Source organism: Lynx canadensis, chromosome C1, assembly GCF_007474595.2.
Source record: "Lynx canadensis isolate LIC74 chromosome C1, mLynCan4.pri.v2, whole genome shotgun sequence".
Lineage (NCBI taxonomy): Eukaryota > Metazoa > Chordata > Mammalia > Carnivora > Felidae > Lynx > Lynx canadensis.
Genome location: NC_044310.1, coordinates 206,068,520 through 206,082,866, shown reverse-complemented (window position 1 = coordinate 206,082,866; position 14,347 = coordinate 206,068,520). Strand labels below are relative to the sequence as shown.

At 46.1% G+C, this 14,347-nt stretch overlaps 1 protein-coding gene across 2 annotated transcripts in view; it reads right to left on the bottom strand.

Moving 5' to 3' along the window:
- ACSL3 (acyl-CoA synthetase long chain family member 3) overlaps nt 1-2,012 on the bottom strand; it is a 74,733-nt gene extending 72,721 nt beyond the window's left edge. For both annotated transcript variants that reach the window (XM_030325272.1, XM_030325271.1), the window contains exon 1: nt 1,778-2,012. The gene's annotated coding sequence lies outside the window, so the exon portion shown is untranslated. The remainder of the gene's footprint in view (nt 1-1,777) is intronic.
- Nucleotides 2,013-14,347: the final 12,335 nt, after the last annotated feature.

Here is a 14,347-nt window from a genome sequence, read left to right as displayed (position 1 = left end):
GCAGATAAGCAATGAGAAAGATCCTGAGGCTCTAAAATCTGACCCCCCAAACCAGTGGGCATGATTTTCCGCTCATAATTTATCCATCCTTCGTTTCTCCATCCCCTTTTCCCTCCTTCCTTCCTTCCTTCCTTCCTTCCTCCCTCCCTCCCTCCCTTCAAGGACATTTTAGACTGAAAAAATATTTCAGCTTTGAATCCCGACCATACATCTTAATAAATCCAGTAACTGAGACCCAAAGACACCAGGTGACCTGTCACCTGGACCCTGCTCATAAAAGAAGAGACAGCACGAAAAGCCTAAAGAACAAGCCACAGTGACTACAGAAGTCTTAGTCATCCCTAAGGGTCAGAACTGTGCAAGAAGATGCCAGAAAACAAAAGGATGAAGTCTGTGCAACTGACTACCACGTCACCACACCTCTTCCCTGTAATAACCTTCTAATTCGCTTCAGGAGCCAACTCAGCGACAACCTTCACCTCCCAGGACTAATCTGGGGAAACAAACAAGGTTGCAGTGGTCATGAAAGGTCTTCAAACTACAGCTCTCCAGGGCCCACCCCCCCAAAAAATCCACCGTGGCAACAATTCAGCCAGCCACCAAAGAGAGGCAGCATAATATAGTGGTTAGATTCAAGAGCTCTGGAGTTTTAGACAGCCTAGTCTGAATCCCAGCTTCTCTTACTTGCTGTGATCTGGGGCAAGTTATGTGTCCAAACTGCGGTTTCTCTAGCTGTAAAATGGGAATGAGCACCACAACAGAGGGCTGTTAACTGTGTGAAGATATCACGTATAAATGCACTTTGTACAGAGCCCGGCATGTAATAAACTCTCAATAAATGTCAACTATTTGTCACTGTATTCAGCCGTAATCGCTTTCGCAAGGCCTATTCCCTCTCTAGCTGCCATATAATTTTAAAGACGTTGTTCTACCCTTTCCATGTTGGAGGGGCCATAAATACAATAGCTTAGAGCACATTTTCTAAATCCAGACCGGGGGAACCAGTTAAATGTCGCTGCGTCTCAGGTGGCTCACCTATGGAGCGGGCCCGATAACTACTCCCCCGCAGGACTGCTGATAGCGAGCACCACCTCAGCGTTACACATTCTATTACTGGATGTGTAATTAAAACGCACTTACGGAAAAGTAAACCTGCAACTCTCAACCCCAACCATCGGCCAACCGTGGCCCCCACCAACCAGGGGGCCAGAACAAATACCAAGGTCGACCCCGCTCACCCACCCAATTTCTGCCCCCAGCCGGCAGCAACACACACCCCCGCGCGTCCCTCCAGCAGGGTTTCCCGCAATCGCAGGGCTATATCCTCGCAGGGACCGCGTCAAGGCCCACCCAAAGGAAGATGCCAGCACCCCCCACCCCCCACTGCCCGCCAAGCCGCCCGCCCCTACAGAGCCGGGAAGGACCCAGGGCATCCTTCCTCCCCCGGACTGCGCGGACGCCCGCGCTGCGGTTCCCCCAGCTCACGTGAGCCCTTCGGCCCAGGCCCCACGTCACCCGCTTCCCGGACCCCACGGCGGCGCCTCCCACCCTGCCCGGCTGCCTCCCCCACTACGCCGCGGGCCGCCACGCGACCCCGCGGCCGCCTGCGCGCCCACCCCCGGGGCCCGGCTCCGCGGCCTCGTCGGGCACCCGGGGCCCCCCGGGCCGCTCGCGTCCCACCTCCAAGCCCGGGAGGCTCTCGGGCCCAGCCCGGCCGCACGCCGAGGCCGCGCCGCCGACCGGCCCCCGCCGCTCCCACAACGGGCGCCGCACTCACCGCGACGCAGGAGCCCCCGTTCTTCCAGCCTCGGGCCCGCGCAGGCCTGGCTGCGCCCCAGAGAATTCACGCCCCGTGCCGCCTCCTGGGGACCCCGGCGCAGCCGCCGCGCCCGCACTGCGAGAGGACGACCTTCTGCTACCCCGGCCGCAGCCGCCGCCGCCGCCGCCGCCGCCGCCGCCGCCGCCACCGCCTCGTCCCAGCCCCGGCCGCGGCGACACACGCAGCGTCGCTCGCAGGCGCCGGCAGACCAGCGTCTGTTGAGCCGAACCGCCCGGGACGCGCACCCCCGGCCGGCGCTCGTTGCATATGCAGAGAGGCCGCCGCCCATTGGCCCGCGGGCGGTGGCGCGTGCGGGGCTGGGCCTATCGAATTCCGGCCGGGGAGCGCGGCGCGGTCGGCCCGGGGCGGGACGGGGTTACTACGGGTCATTCGGCGGAGCCGCCGCGGACGGGACCCAGCCGCCACCGGCGCGGGGCGGGGACCCGGTCGGCGGGAGGGATCGGACCGCAGCGGCGGGGGGGAGGGGAGGCGGGCTCTGCGGCCGAGATGTGGGCGGAGGACAGGCGGGTCCAGCGGGGTCTGCAGTAGGGCCGCCCCCTCAGGGGGAAAAGACCGCCCCTCCCAATAAAAAGAACTGGAAATGCACTGTTGCTGCTGTGGTGTTTGAATCTTAACATCGACCATGCGGTAATACGCGTATTCTTTTCACGCTTAAGCGCATCACTATCCTTTTCTTCTTGCACACGTTTTTGGCAAATTTTGTAAAATAAAATGATTTTCGGAAATAATCGGAAGCGAGAGGGGCTCCTTTATTATTTCTCTTGTTTTGGCCCCACTTAACCCGGTAAATAGCCCATCAAGATTTGATTGTTTTCAAGGGATAAAGTTTATTCCACATTATTGTTTTTAGACATTCTTCTTCTGCATCCAGAAGTGTTTCTGTATTTTAAAGAGTTTGTCGTTATATCTCATTTTAAACACTGCAAAGCAAAAAGGACAGGATTGCAGGTACACTGCCTCCCCACAAGCAAACAAATGCAAACCAAAACACAAATGACTAACACAAAAACTACAGTGCTCTGAAAAAAAAGATGCCTTTCGTTACCCACTAGTAGGAGGGTTGGGCTTTTTTTTTTTTTAACCCAACAAAATATTTAATTGGTCTGGGAACAAAGTTATAACAATAAGTCAGATGTGATACCACAGGAAATAAAACTGATTTGGAGGGTTTTATTTTTTTTTTATTTTTTTATTTTTAGTGAAGGAGCTAGAAATAGCTACTTGAATAGTAAATCTCCCCGCTATGCAAAACTTTTCTTTAAGTAGGTGAAAGGTGACGTTTCTGAGCCAGCCGGAGGCTAAAAGCAAGGGCGCACTTCCCAAGAGAATCAATCTCTAAAATCAGCGAAGCAGTCTGAACTTGAACTCGGTGGAGCGTTGATGCACACGGCAAAGAAAGCTCTCTCATCTTGGGCCCCAGGCCAATTTAGCTACCTAAAGGAATGGCTACCTGACTCAGGCAACCTGTTCTTCCACTAGGAAATATGTTCAGTTGCTGCTAGTCTATAGAAACGCTATCAAAGGATGGACTCTGGGGACGCCTGGGTGGCTCAGTCGGTTAAGCGTCCGACTTTGGCTCAGGTCATGATCTCACAGTTTCATGGGTTCGAGCCCCACCTCAGGCTCTCTCTCTGTCTCTCCCTCCCTCCCCTGCTCTTACTCTCTCTGTCTCTCTCAAAATAAACTTAAAAATAGTTATTTTAAAAAAAGTTTTCAGTATATTTTTATTTTTATCTAGAGCTTTTGAGAGTTACAGGATTTGCCTTCGCTCTCCTTCCTTTCAGAAAAATTCAATTCAGAAACTATAACGGCCAACTAAATGAAAGCATCCAACAGTACCTTTTATAGCTTTGTTATTTTTCCAAATTACAGGGGAATCCAGGGAGATGTCTTTGTAATTCTCAAGAACACTTAATGATCTGTTTTATTTGAAGGGTCGCAGAAATAGTCTGTGACCGCCTGGCTAACTACTGCTAACATTTTCCATAATCATTATAATGTAAAACCAGGGCCAGCTGATGTTCAAAAGTGTAACGGAAGCCTTTTTTGTTCTTTCATTTCTGGGGATTGAGAAGGGGTGGGAGGAGCTGAGGTAGCACGGGATACTATAGGTTTGAGTTACGACGGTTCTGGCTCCAAGGATCAGAACAATCAACAAAAAACGATGACCTTTATTTGCGTCACATAAAGATTACTCCAGAGGCAGGGCAAGTTCGAGATGAGTCCAGAGACTCTGCCCTGTCGCTGAGGATCAGAGCTTTTACCACCTTTCACTGTCAGTCTCAGCATATCGGCTTCATCACAGATGGCAGCCACAGTGTCAGGTGTCACATGAAAACACAACAGCAACTGGCCCAAACCTAGAGGCATGTTCCCTAAGGCCATTTCTTATTAAGGTGGAAACCCTTCGTCAGAAGGCTCGCGACAGACCGCTCCTCAAGTCCCATTGGCTGGAATTAGGTCACATGTTCATAGCCTAGCCGCAAGGGAGGCCGGGAACGGTTGGCCTTCCCGGCCTCCCTAATGGGAGGCAGGCACTGTCAACGTGGAAGCAGACAGGGAACGAATAAATGTGGGAAGGCCTCCAGTATCTGCCACAGATATCACCTGAAAGTACTTCTCTCTGACACAAAGTGCTTAAACAATAAAACCATCTATTATCTCGCTTAAAATGGCCGGAGGAAAGCACTTCCGGGGTTGCTTCAAAGGCTCAACTGGTGTTATGGAGAGCCTAGATTCTTCTTTCTCTGCGTTCTGCCAAGCTCAGTGTTTATGTTCTTTCCCTTCATGATTTTGCTAGCAAGTGAAATGCTCTGATAAACTGAGCCCCCTCACAGATCACCTACCAGGGCTGGGAAAGGACAGTCTAGCAGCTGGACACAGCATCATTTGACCTCCAGTTCAAACTGTAAGAAGGGCACTGTGAAGGACAGGGCCCACCCCAAAAGAGGATCATCCTCAAGCTGGCTCTTTAGCACTGTCCTTTAAGGGAACTTTAAGAGTTTTATCAGGCAGGGCATGCCCAGTTGGCTCCTTTGGTAGACCAAGCAGCACTTGATCTCAGGGCCATGAGGTTAAGCCCCCTCCCCCCCCATTCTGCTTACCTTTTTTCTTTCTTTCTTTCTTTTAAGGAGGTTTTTTTTTTTAATTTTTAAAATTTTATTTATTTTTAAAAATTTTTGTTAACGTTATTTATTTTTTGAGAGACAGAGCACGAGTGGGAGAGGGGCAGAGAGAAAGGGAGACACAGATTCCGAAGCAGGCCCCAGACTCTGAGCAGTCAGCACAGAGCCAGACACAGAGCTCGAACTCAGTAACTGCGAGATCGTGACCTGAGCCGAAGTCAGATGCTTAACCGACTGGGCCGCCCAGGCGTCCCTCTGCTTACTTTTTTAGAAAAGAGTTTTATCGGGCAGTACTTACCGGGGAGGAAGTAGTATGATAGGACCCGTGGATCCCGTAGTCACATGCCCATCATTGCTACTCTGCCATAAAATGGGTCCCTTAGTAGCAGACAAATGTTACGCAAGATTCCATGATGGCAAATCAGGCACTCCGTGAGCCAAGACTCAGTGGGCAGGATTGGCAAATCCATACAAAGATTTTGTAGCAGCCCCAGTAAAGACAAATAATTGCCCTACACACTCGTAGGGAGAAAGCCCTGAGGTGGAGATTCACAGGTGCCATCAGCATATACTGGACATATGAGTGATAAGATATGTGCAGGGCACCAACACATCTGCTACAAGTGGGCAATCAATTGTGTCTATCATTTATCTTTTTGTTGGGGGGGGGGATGGAATGTATTTCAAGGAATTTTCCAGTTACTGAATTTCAAGGAAAGAATCAGGAGAATTCTAAGAGGTCCTGTGTGTCCAAATCCTGTGGTCCTGTCTTTCTAGAAAGCCCTTTGTAACATAGGCATCAGATTCAGGAGGAAAGTGCATGGTGATCATGATGTAAGATATCACAGTGGGATACCCTCCTACCCACTCTATATAAAGACCTCTAGGGATTGAGATTCTTAATGTCAGTGTCCTCAATGACACTAGATTGCATAAACACTCTTATCAGTATGAATCTATTCCCAGCCCTACCCATCAGAATTCCATAAAAATAAGCTAATGTTAATTATCTTTATATATATATATATATATATATATATATATGTTTATTTATTTTGAGAGAGAGAGAAAGAGAGCATGAGCAGGGGAGGGACAGGGAAAAAGGGAGAGAGAGAATCCCAAGCAGGCACTGCTCTGTCAGCACAGAGCCCGATGAAGGGCTCAGTCTCATGAACCATGAGATCATGACCTGAGCCAAAATCAAGAGTCAGACACTTAACTAACTGAGCCACCCAGACACCCCTAATTAGCTTTTGAAAGTAACAACACATACTTTCTCATACCAAGTTCATTTTGATTAAGGATAATTTCCAACTAAGGAAGTGAACATTTTTTTTAAACATGTATTCATTTTTGAGAGCGCACAAGTGGGGGAGGGACAGAGAGAGGGGGACAGAAGATCCGAAGTGGGCTCTGTGCTGACAGGCTGACAGCAGCAAGCCAATGTGGGGCTCGAACTCACTAACTGCAAGATCATAACCTGAGTTGAAGTGACACTTAACCTGACTGAGCCACCCAGGTGCCCCTAAGGCAGTGAAATTTATTAGCTACACATTTGTCTGTGTCTTAAAGTCTCTTTAAATCCACTGTCGGGCTTGTTTGCTGCTCTATGTGGGAGTCTCAACATATATAGAGTCTTTTAATATCTTCATTAAACTTTATAATTTTTCAATTCATTTGAATATAGACATAAAGAACTCTGAATTCAGGAAGTTATAGTAAACTCTCCAAAATAGTTGGTTTTCTAGTATTTTTTAAAGGTATTCTGGAATAGAGACTTGATATGTTTGATTAAAAAGAGATAACTGAGACATAGCAGTTAGAATTAGGTTTGACTGCACGTAACTGAGAATGCAAAATAATAGTGGCTGAAGCATACAAGGACTTTAATTCTACCTAAAAGGAGTATGGAAACTCCATGTAATCATCAGGGACCCAAGATGATTCTCTCTTTCTGCTATTATTCCTCATGTGTGGCTTTTTCATGTGTGACTTCCCTACTCAAGGTCATAAAATAGCTGCCAGAGCTCCAGCCATCACTTCTATCTTCCAGGCATCAGGAACAAAGAAAAGAAGATTGTAAAAGTCATGCAACTCCCAGTAAGTCTCTTTAGGCAATTAAAAGAATTATGAAATTGTTTTTCCCACACATCTCACCCTACATGCCATTGACCAGAATAGACTGGGACGTGAAATCTCCCAGAAGCACACATTACCATCCTAAATGAAATCATGCTTCTGTTACTAACCATGAAGGGAAGTTATTGGGTAAGTTATTGGGTAAGGGAAGTTATTGGGTAAGCAACCTACAGTCTGCCCCCCCCCTTGATAAAGATGGGGCAGTTGATGGAAACCATAATATGTTGAGCACTGAAATACATGCCTTTATTTTATTTTATTTTATTTTATCTTATTTTATTTTATTGGTTTATTTATTTATTTTGAGAGAGAGAGAGAGAAAGCAGGTGAAGGGCAGATAGAAGGAAAGACAGAATCTCAAAAAGGCTCCATGCCATCAGCACAGAGCCCAATGTGGGGCTTGAACTCACTGTGAGATCATGACCTGATCTGAGATCAAGAGTTGGACACTTAACTGACTGAGCCACTCAGGTTCCCCTGAAATACATGCCTTTAACCTGATATTTTTCAAGTTTTCCTAGGGCCAACGAAAATGCTTCTGTTCATTTCTCCCTTTGATTTAGAAGTTTGTGACAATAGAGGGCAACTGTTCTACATTTTTCTGACAAAGAGCTTTCATATAATTGTGAGATTATATGTCCTTTCTCTTCTTGGGAACCATCGGTCTTAATTTTCTTCATAGTTCCTTACTGAACTTCATGCTTTCATCCTTTTTGCTTCTTTTTTCTGGACCTGCTATAGTTTCTTTATATCATTATAAAATGTTTGGAATCCAAGCTGGGATTCAATGCTCTAATTAATTGCACATTAGTTCAAGATATTTCTGTGCCACTAGGTGACAGGTACTGTGCCAGATGCTGCAAATATAGCACTTATCAAGACAGAAAAGGTCCTGACCCTTAAGGAGTTTATATTCTAAGATAGGATCACTATAATAAATACATAAAAATAGTGAAACAAGATAATTACAGAGTCAAAGACGCTCGTTAGACTTTAGGATAACTGGAAGAAAGGAAGAACAGAGACACTTTTGGATAGAGAAGTCAGCGATGACAACTCAGAGAGGTGACACTGCAGCCCTGATGAGGAACTGGCTGAGAGTTTTGGCAGGAAAATCATCTTCCCGCTCTAGAGAGCTTTTCCCAGAGCCTAGGGACATATACTTGTATCACATGAACTTGACCTGGCCTTTTTAGGAATCCTGCCCAGTTTGCAGAATCAATAAATGTAACGAGGACCACAGTCCTATCATCTGAAGTTTCATTAGATCTTGCTTTGTCATTTAAGGCATTTAATTTAAATGTCAAGTGCTCTGTGAAGCTCCCAAGCAAAATGACACGTCCCATTTTCTGTGCTTTGTTTGTGCCATTGGGTTATTGGTTAGGCCTCTTTAGGTTCCAAAGAATAGGAAATGGAAATTAAACTTGCTTAAGCAAATGGCATTTATTGGCTTACAAAATTGAAGGGAGTTTATCTACCCGTAGGGACAGCTTGATAAGGAGCTTGAAAGAAATCAGAAAGAGCAATTTGGACTCTCTCTCCATTCTGCAGGTCGGCTTCCTTTGGTGCGGGTGTTTGAAACCCCCCCCACCCCCCCACCCCCCCACCCCCCCACCCCAGCAGTAAGACGGCTGGAGGCCCTTGCCTACTCGGAACCCACAGGAAACTCAGGGTCTCTTCCCAGAAATCCCTTTTCTGCTTGAGCTTCTGTGCGTCCCTCCCTGCCCAATCTGCGTGCCCGGAACACCCCACTCTGTCCCGACCTGATTGACTTGCTCCCCCCTGGGACGTGAGAGTGGGGTTCAGGAATCCACACCCCAAAGGCACTGAGGCAGTGTGGTGGAAAGGCACACGTAGCTCTTCCCCAGGGAAATCAGAGCGCGTCACTAGTCAAGGTGAAAGGAAACAAGGACATCAGATGGCACCACCATGAGCTCTTGTGCTGTCTCGAGGCCAGTTGTGTCTTTCTCTTCCTCTGATTCCGTGCTGAGCTGTTCGAGAGAAACGTTATTTCGCCTGTGACGGCTTTCATTTATCTTAATGTTCATTCTTTCTATGAATGCTACTGAATTCATACTTATACGTTTCAATCCACATTTAATTGACCACTTCGCAGGCCTTCTAAGCCCTTCCAGTCTGCTCAACCTGGGAGCTCGTAAGACATGCGGAATCTCAAGCCCAGACCTACTAGCACCGGATGTTCATTTTAACAAGATTGTTCAGGTGATTCATAGACACATTAAAAATTGAGAATCACTGGTCTCCGGGTCTAACTAGCGCCATCCACTGGAAATCTAATGGAAGCCACGTATGTGATTTCATATTTTCTAGTCACCACACTTAAAAAGTTCGAAGAAGGGGCGCCTGGGTGGCTCAGTCGGTGAGCGTCCGACTTCAGCTCAGGTCACGATCTCACGGACCGTGAGTTCAAGCCCCGAGTCGGGCTCTGGGCTGATGGCTCAGAGCCTGGAGCCCGCTTCCGGTTCTGTGTCTCCCTCTCTCTCTGCCCCTCCCCCGTTCATGCTCTCTCTCTGTCTTAAAAATAAATAAACGTTAAAAAATTTTTAAAAAAAAAAGTTCGAAGAAAAGAGCCAAATTCATTTTAGTAATATATTTCATGTGACTCAACATATCCCGAATATCATCATTTCAACGTATAATCAATATAAAAAATATTAATGAAAAACTATTAGAGGGTGCTCTTTTAACCTGGGTATGTATACATATTTATATTTATATTTTATACATACAGTATACCTCAGTTTGGACTAACCCCCTCCGAGTGCTCGATAGCCACATATGGTTAGTGGCTATCATATTGATCACCCCAGCTCTAGACTGTAAGATGCATGAAAACAACAGATAGCGTGTGTTTCACTCTCCACTGTATCCCAGCGCCTAGCCCAGTGCCTGACAGGTAGGAAGCACTCACTAAATGCTTGTTGAATTCATAAATTGACAGGAGAGATGTTTAAAACATTTAACCAGCACAGCAAAAGCACTGACCAAAGAGTATAGGTCCCCGTACCAGTCACAATTGACACAGGGCGTCGACAACCATAACTGTGACATCGGTGAGGGCAGACATAGCACCAGCCAAGAGTACGTGCCCGGGTCCAATCCCTTCGTATCTCAAATGAGGACACAGAGTCCAGACAGGTAAGTGATTTGTGCATAGTCACCCGTTCTTTATGCACAAAGCTAGGATTAGACATTCAGGTCTCAACTTCCAACCCAGAAAGCCTTCCACTAAATTCATTCATTAGCGATCACCTATTGTGTGCAGAATCACCCTGGAGGGGGGAGGGGGGGACAGCAGGAGAAGAAACAAAGAGGAATGATATTCCCATGCATCCGAGGACACCCCAGCCGACTAAGATCATTTTCTTTTTCAGTGGACCAGAAACCTCAACTCCAGCTGATTTAAATAAAAAAGGCATGTATTCAGTCATGTAATTGGAGCCCTGGAGGTAGAGTTTCCTTCTGGTGCAACTTCATCTAGACTCCCTTGTCATCAGGCTCCTCTGTATTTCTGCCCCTCTGGGCTTGTCTTTCTTCATGGGTTGACTTCACCAGACGGGTAACCCCTAGCTCTGAACTACCCTTCCTCAAATCGCCAAATTAAGCCCGAGGAAAAAAATAGCTATCTTTTTCAGAAATCCTGGGAAACATCTTCTTGCATTGTGTTGACTGTGATAAGACTAATCTGCTATCCTTACCTCAAAAACAGCTATGTGTGCAGGGAGATAAAATATTCTTGCTCAAGGTAGTCAGGGCCTGTCCCCAGAGCTGAGAGTGGGGCCACCAGGGGTAGGCAGCACGTAGGCTTGAGGTGAGGAAGAAGTTGGAGTAAACTTACCTTACACTGGGTAGAGAATGCTGGTGTGCAAAACACAGCAAAGCCCACTCCTGAACCTGTGTTGCTGTTGTTGTTGTTGTTGTTGTTTAATGTTTATTTATTTTTGAGAGAGAGAGAGCGGGGGAGGAGCAAAGAGAGAGGAAGACACAGAATCTGAAGTGGGCTCCGGGCTCTGAGCTGGCAGCATGCAGCCCAACTTGGGGCTCGAACTTATGAACCATGAGATCATGTCCCGAGCTGAAGCCAGCCGTTCAACCGACTGGGCCACCCAGGTGCCCCAAGAACCTGTGTTTTTTTAATTAAATTACCCTACCTTCAAAAAGGTACAAGTCAATCTGAAATATCCCTTTTCTCCTCTCTCATCTTTCTCTCTCCTCCATTTTTCTTTCCTTCCTTCTTCCCTTTCCATTCTCTTAAAGGTGGAAACATCAGGCAGAATCGAGAGCTATGGGCAAAATCAAAACAGAGAAATCATTTCAGGGTTTCTTTTTTCTCCTTCAGATATTGACTTGAAAACCTTTATTATTTCTATTTGTCTTACTATTATAAACACAGTTTTAGTCTAGAAATTTGTCATGAAGACCATGTACCTGACTTCAAAAAAAAAAAAAATCTACACGTGAAAATTGTTCATTTACATCTTGCTAGTTTATTCCTGGTTACACTAAATCTCTAATGACTTTGAAAACATTCCTGGACTCCGTGAACAAATACGAAAACATTTTATATGTTTTATATTTTATCTGTTTTATATACTTTCTATGTAATTTCTAAACCACCACACCCTGGTATTGATTACATCACACCTTGCTCAAGAGGGTATTTCTTAAACGAATACACATTGCCGAAAATATCAAAGGTTAAAAGCACAGTGAGGGCACCTAATTTATTTAGGAAAGCCTTCCCATGACTTTAATACCTTGTTGCTCAAAATGTGTTCCCATGGTCAGGCAACATCAACTTCACCCAGGAATTTAGTCGAAATGCAGCCTCTCCAGCCCTTCCCCAGATCTGCTGAATCAGAATCTGCATTGTAACATAACAAGATCCCTAGGTGATTCCTGTGAGTCTGAGAAGCACTGATTCACCATTGGTGTCAGCTTTTCTACCACCAGCTGGAGATATGCTGGCCACCGAGACGAGCCAGGCATCGAAAGGAGAAAAAAACCACAGGCCCAGAGACCCAATAGAGCGTCTCCAATTTCTAGTGCCTGGGCACTTAAGTAATCGGTATGCCAAACGTGGAGCTTGAACTCATGACCGCAAGATCAGCGGTCACATGCCCTACCGACTGAGGCAGCCAGGTGCCCCATCCAATGTAACGCTTCTTATCGCTGCTATCAAAGCAGCTCTGAAAAGTAGTAGTTTCCCTCAATACTTTAGGCTATAACAAAGACCTCACTCTCTCCCTCTCTCTCTCTCTCTCTCAAAAATAAATAAAATAAAAACATTATTAAAACAACAAAAAAAAGCCACCACTTCCCTCTGAGAACGGGCTCCTCGCCATCCTGTGCGTTGTGTTTCTGGTGACCAGGCCTTCCCCACATTGGCCACGGAGGTGAGTAAAAACCTCAACCTGCCATCAGAACGTCCTATCCCTCAATATCTCCATACCTACGGTTTGGTTTAAGGGCAGTCACATGATCTAAGCAGGCCCAGTCATTCCAACTCTAGCATTTGGCTTCTTTATACAGAGGCTGAGTTGGGATGGTTTAAGCCTGAAGTTTACCGAGTCCAAATCAACTCTCTCTCAGAAACCATCGGGCCAGCACAGCCCAGGGAAGAAATGAAGGTGAGAAACCCCCAAAGGTGGTGGTTCTTGAGGTCAGCATCGACCACTATCTTGACGGGTAAAATGAATCAGGACATGTGTGTGCTTGCCGAAGCCGGTGTTGGGTCATTCACAACTCAAACGTCCTAATACACACACAGGAAAATGAAAGGAGATTTTCAAAATGAAATTCACTGAAGCCTTGGAAGGTAGCTTCTCACTCCTGGGAAATCGAGAGTTATATCTTTCGTAAACAGACTCATTCAGCCTTTTACCAGGAGTCTGCCTACATGCTATCTCCCCATCTCTGTAGAGCAGGAATCGTATTTCCAGGGCTTCCTTTTCTTCCTGCACTAGGTCAGGCAAGCTCAGGTTTCTGAGTAAACACGGTAAAAAAGAAGTTAATGCAGTGTTTCCTTTTAGACACATCTTCTGTCTGAGTCACTCTTTCTTCCTCTGTCCTGATTAACTGGCTGGATGGCGTGAAGTGTCCATTGACGATTCTCTAAGTCAAAATGTTAAGATGAGAAAATAGCACTCGTGTATTGAATCAGTGTTTTACGTGCATATTATTTTAATTATTAAAATAAATACCCCAGTGACACTAACAGGATTTGAAAAGCAGGGATGGAAAACCTGGGAAGGCAGGAAGGCTTGCTTTTGACCTGGCCCTGCTGAGTCCTTAGCCCCAAACACACTCAACACCCTGGCAGCCCAGCCCTCCTTATTCAGGCTTGTGTACAAAGATTTCCTGCCCCTCCTCACCCTTTGAAACTTGCCTATCCTGTATCTCATTACCTAAAGGCATTTTCTGGTTTTTTCTAATCCTTTAGTCGTAGGACAGTGACGTGGAAAAGTTTCTAAAATATACTGTTGCTTTGCAAGACACATAATGAAAGTGGAAAGAAAAAAGGACCGGGAAAGTACACAACATGATTGGGGGTGGGGGGTGGGGGTGGGAGGAGGGGCGGAGAATGTGGAGGGGAGATGGTAAAGTGAGGCTGGAGTTTACCCTTTTGTTCCTTATATTTCTGTATTTTCTGGATCTTTTACATTAAGCACCTATTTATATATTAGTTATGTAATTTTAAAAAATGAATGGGAAAAAAATGAGAAAAATCCATAGTATAGTTTATTCTTCTTTTACACGGACACTGTTCAGTAGCAACCTTTTGGAGAGGACTGCTAAATTACTAGAAGGGATTTGAAGGAAGGAGCAAGTTGAGATATCCTTGGGGTTGGGGGACAGAGAGAGAGGGGAGGTGATTCTGTAGCTGGGCCTTTACCCTTCGTGTGGATGCAGGCAGATTCCATTCACTCCATAGCCACCATGTAAAACAAACCTTGACGTTCTTTTTTGCATCCATACTGGGTTATAAGTGTTTAAAAATGCAAACTGAATATGGGGTGGCCTCTGGAGGGGGATGATCAAGGGAAAGACAGGGGACTTTTTGCATTCTCTATATTTCAATGTCTACCAGAAGAATGTATTCAAGTGTGCATAGTAATTAAAATTAATATGAAACAAAATCAATTTTGAAACATGTTTTTGGTGAGTGAGAATGGGATGGGGACCAAATGTGCCCCATCTGTGGGCTTTTTTGTTTTTTGTT